The following is a 5,657-nucleotide window of genomic DNA, read 5'->3' as shown; positions in this document are numbered from 1 at the left end:
AACTTTCCAAAATCCCCCATTCCATGCTTTCTGTTTATAGCCCATTGGCTGGAGCTGTGCCACATGATTGTTTCCAGCTTTAGAGGAGGTAAATTCATGACCACCCTGGGGAAAATTGGGGTTCTGTGAGTAAGGAAGAAGAGGAAAAAATATTCAATAGGCAACAAGCAGTCTCCCCAGACTGGGAAAGTTCAGCTCCAGGTGTCACCAGGGACAGTTATTACCAAATAACTGGAAGTAACAGGGCGAAGAGGAGCCAAATCCGGTGGAAAACCCTCAGGTCTTAATCTCTAGGCAGCCTTTCAAACAGCTGATTACTTCCTCCTTCTTAAGCGCCTACTTTTCCCTTGGCTTCCAGGAAATCATCTGCTGGTTTCCTCCTCCAACACTGGCCATTTCATCTCAGTCTCCTTGGCTGCATTCTCTTTCCCTTCCTGACTTCTAGGGCTCTGGTGTCAGCACTTCTCAATCTACTCTTTCTCCCTGGAGGTCTCATCCAGCCCTGGGACTTTATACACTCCTTACATGCTAAAGACTCCCCAATTTTTATCTCTAGCCCTGTCCTCTACCTGCTAGTCTCATATTTCTGTCTTCCTGAAATCTCCACTTAGATATTTAATAGGCTTCTCAATACCAACATTTCCAAAGCCAAATTTTTAATTCAGCTGCCCAAACCGATTTCTCCCCCAGGGTTGTGCATTTCCATTGTAACACCGCCATTCACATGTTGAGGCCAAAAGCTTTTGTGTTGTCCTCTACTCCTTTTGTTTGCTCTCACCCCAGGGCAAGATGCTCAAAGTGTTCCTCGAATCTGACTACCTCTCACCGAGCCCAGTGCTGCATTCCTGGCCCAAGCCACCGCCACATCATCTCTTGCCAGGCCTACGCCTCTTCACTGGTCTTCTTGCTTCCATTTCTGCTTCTCTATGGTCAGTTCTTCACACTGCAGCACAGTGAGCCTTTTAAAATATGTATCAGGTATGTCCTTGTTTGAAATGATTCCAGACACTTACATAGTTTGCTACATGAGTGACGTACGTTTTGTTGTGATTAGAACATAGCACACAATCCCCCTTCCTTGGAGAATGTTACATCACACCTTATTAGACCACACGTATGAGTTGTTGGCCTCTACTACTGGCCTCCAAAACACTACATGCCCCAGATTTTGACATACATTGTGAGTGACAGCTTAGGCTGTGACAGGGCTGCTCCTTTGAGCTCTTCCCTAGCCTCGCTTGGCAACCCCGCCGCTGCTCTCCAGTGTGGAAAGATGTTGCGTGCTGTCACTTGCTGTGTTGGTCAGGCTTTTTCCAGAAACCCTCGTAGAAAGGCATGCCTCAAAACTTTGATTAGACTTTACATCCACAGAGGCCTTCTTCCATGCTAATCGAGTAACTAGACTTTACTAATTGGACTCTCTAAACGAAACTGGAACTCACTTACTGTGGGGATTAATGGACCTTGTCTATTGAGTGTATTCCCTGTGAGATTTGTTCTCATTATCCTCCCCTCTTTACATACTGAAAAGAAAGAAATCTCTTTGTATGGCAATAAACCATGTGATTCATGAAATCATACCTTGATCATTTCCTTTTTTTTACCATACAAAACAGTTCTCTTGGAAATTGGCTAATGGCTTAGAGGATCATTGCTGTCCTCTCTAACCGCGTCTCCCTTTGTTCCTGTGTTCACTCTCCGGTGACTCTGGCCTGCTTGCTGTTTCTTAAACACACCGGGCACGTGCCTGCTGCAAAGCCTTGCACTTGCTTTCTCTATTCCGGCAACACTTCGCCCTCAGAGCTCCACGTTGCTCATTCCCTCAGTTGATTCAGGTCCATGCCACTGCTGTCTCTCCAGAGAGGTCTTCCCTGCCGGCCTGCTCCTTATTCTTCATCCTCTCAGTCTGCATTATTTTATTTTCATGCACCTGTCACTGTCTAACATTATGAGGTATATTGATTAACTTATTTGTTTTTTTCTGTCTTCTCCACGAGAATGTACATTCCACGAAAGTGCGCACTTAGCTTTGTTCAACACTTCATCCCCAGTGCCTAATGTATAGTAGGTGCCGAATGACTATTTGTTGAATAAATGAGTGAATTTATGATAGAGGGGAAAAAACCCATTAGGAGATATTAATCATAATATGGTTTTTGAGTTTTTCTTAGCGAGGTTTTAAAGGGCTTTAGAACATTATTCTTTAGGCCACAGGGAAATCCCAGAAGACAGGTGGATCAAGCCAGCAATACCCTAAACATAATCTTTTGATGAAAGACACAATGTGCCCTATTTATGTTAATACTAATTCCTTCTATCTTATAATAAGCCCTGCTGACTTTCAACAATATAATCCCTATTCAGGAGGTGATGAATATTCTGGAAAGTGGACTGTAAAGTCATTGCTTCATGTTCAAAATGGCATTGAAAATAAAACCCAAGTTTAAGCCCAAGAAACATGAGAAAAGATTATGTTCTGGTCCACTGAGGCTGCTGCTGATCTCGAATTTTAGGCACTAACTGGACTCCTAACATCAAACCAACTCTTGCAGGTGGGATAAGGATATGATGGACTTTCTGACCGACCTGCTCCTCCCTCAGAGATTCAGGGTGATTGTGAGAATGGTACATGCATAGAATAAGGATCGGTGTATTCATGTGGCAAAGTGTGAAATCAGAGCAATTAGCCAGGTGGTAGTGGTTCAAGAAAACCGTGGAAGGTCAGTGATCTGTAGCAAGTCAGAGCACCAATGACAGGGAGAAAAATACCCAAGTATGAGTGGAAAAGTACTGGAATAAAAAGTTACAAAAGATTCATGGCTGTTAAAGCAATAGTGGATGCTTTGTCTTAAAGTCTAGTTTAGATTTCTCAAAACAGCATTTACAAATATGAAGAGAAAGTACTAGAAGAAATCATGGAACAATTGTTTTTACTATTATTTTAGGGCAAGGAAAACTCTTCTTAGATACAAACGCCAGAATCCACAAGGGAAAATAATGACAAATTAATTATATAAAAAATACTGCAGGGAAAAAAACCGAATAATGACAAATGGGTAACACACAAATGAAAAACTGAGAAAAATATTTGTCTAACATATGACCAAGTGCTAATTTCCTTAGTATATAAAGAACCTTTAATTAATAGATACAGATAACAAACCAATGGAAAAACAGACCAAGGGCAAAAAAGAAATTAAGTTGCTTTTAAACATAATCATTTTGAATGAGCAAGCTCATCTCACTGGTATATAAACAAAATGTAATTTTTATTTTTCCAAAAGCTGCTGCTAACTGTGCTCTCTTGAATCACCTGCCCCCTTGCCAAACCTGTACCCATAGGGTTAACAGTCGGGTGACTTAATATCACAACCTAACTACACAAGTTTTCAGTCATTAAAACAATCTCATTCCACTTCTTATATATAAAATTTAAACCTCCTATTCAAGGGCTGGCCTGTGGCTCACTCAGGAGAGTGCGGTGCTGATAACACCAAGGCCGCGGGTTCGGATCCTATATAGGGATGGCCTGTTAGCTCACTGGCTGAGCGTGGTGCTGATAACACCAAGCCAAGGGTGGGATCCCCTTACCGGTCATCTTTAATAAATAAATAAATAAATAAATCTCCTACTCAATGAAAACCTTAATTTATAAAACTTCAATATCATATGCAATCCACCTGTCCCCCTCCAGCATAGGCTAGAATGGTAGCCTGGAATGAAGGTGTGGGGCGGGAGGGGGCAGGCAGGTATCCACTCTCTCCCACACCCTCCTTCTACTCTGTGACTGGTAAGGAGGCAGGAAGGAAAGCTTCTGCCTGGGGCAATCTTCTGCCTGGGCCCCTTTCTCTTGGTCGTTGCCACTTCTCTCTGACACTGATTGGCCTTGGTTTCAGTAGATGGGGAACCTGCCTCCTTTCCTTGACTCTATCAAAACATTTTCCAGTGAGAAACCCACTGTATTCCCAAAGCCTCAAGATTTCAGTTGTGTTTAGAGAAGAATATATTCACACATGGACATAAACCTCAGCTCACAAAGTCAAGTGTACGAGAAATGTCATCTCTGTTTTAAAAATATATTAATTTAGTTTTTATTCTGAGTCCCCATGAACCTAACCTGGCAGTAAATTCTCTCTCAACTAAACTTAGAGCATCTCCAAGGACTCTTGCCTGGATAATGTCAAGTTTCCAGTGCTGACTTCTTAGTGCGGAGGCGAACGTGTAAACTTTGATTTATCAATTTTGTGTCCAAAAAATGCTGTCCATTGTCTCTGAGGTTATGGTGGCTTCAGCCCTGGCCTTTCTTTTTGCTTCCATTCTACTCTTAGGCCACGGCTATCTTGTTGGTGCTGTGGCTTGGATCTCAGTGACTGTGACTTCTTCTACTTAGACTTGGCACAGAACCATATGTCCCTGAGGCCTCATAACCTCCTTAGAGCACTATCCTGAAGTAGAACCATGGCCCTGTGCCTCTAAGACCATAGATCTCTCTTCTCCTCAAGCCAAGGCATGTCTCTCCCACCTCAGTCTCTCTCCCCACAATGACCTCCCTTTCCCTTGAGCCCTAGTCTACTCAGTTGGCCTCTAGAAAAACAAATCCATAAAGTCTCCAAGCTTCCATCCTTCCACATACCCCCTCTGAGCCAATGGAGCACAAAGCATGCTATGAGCAGGAGTGGGGGCTGGAGGAAGTAAGAAAAAGCAAAGATATGGAGAGAATAAGAATTACACAATTAATACACAAAATATTTTCAACCAAGTCTTGTTCTTTTGCTCTTTTTGTTAGTGCTTAAATCACCCTGACAAGTAGGATGCCCCATAACAATGTGACCTCAAGACAGGTTTCCTAGGAGGTATGACCTGCTGGCATGCAATTCTATATAAGGTCGCCTTAGATGTCAATCTCAGTGTGACTAAGGCTCCAAACAGGATGGTGAGAAGTAAGTATGCCCTATTTCAAATAATCCCTCTTGACTCCTGAGGTCTGTGAATTAATCTACTAATCTACCTACTTTGAGCTTTCTCTTTAGTTGGATGCACAGGCATTTAATAGTAAATAATTGGACATGAGTAGCTTGTCTAAGTGCACAGCTAATGGGGTTTAAATGCTCCTTTTATATTCTCCTTTTGGCTTGCCTGACTAGCTGCCATTCTTTGGTTTAAGATGAGACTTATTTATAAATAGTCAGGTTATAACATAAACTATTTGTGTGATCTAAGGGGTTCAAAAGTTTCACCCCAAAGAACCAAATACCTTCTCTATCTACTTGTCACTGCTATCTGAAATTCTACTAGTTAACCATTTATTTCTTTGTAATAAGCAAGGTCTTTGCGATAGCTAACATGTCTTTTTAAAAATGCAAATATTGTCCTTGGAAAAGAGAATGCTTTTATGTGATGTGATTTTATCTGATTACTTTTAATTTGAAAGAAGCAACCAATACCTTGACTGTACTGATGCCCTGGGGAATGTGGATGATAATTAGTGGGAAAATGGTGTGTTACTAATGTAACTCCAGTCTTGACGTGCTTGTGCTTATCAAATAAGGCTACTTTTTTTTTTTTTAAGTGTTCATAATTCAATGACGCAGAATCTTTACTCCTTGGAGGAAATTCCATTTTTTTCCCCCTGGTTTACCTACTCAGAGAAATCTCAG

This window comes from Cynocephalus volans, chromosome 6, assembly GCF_027409185.1.
Source record: "Cynocephalus volans isolate mCynVol1 chromosome 6, mCynVol1.pri, whole genome shotgun sequence".
Taxonomy (NCBI): Eukaryota; Metazoa; Chordata; class Mammalia; order Dermoptera; family Cynocephalidae; genus Cynocephalus; species Cynocephalus volans.
The sequence above is the reverse complement of the archived record's forward strand: the minus strand, read 5'-3'. Positions refer to the sequence as shown.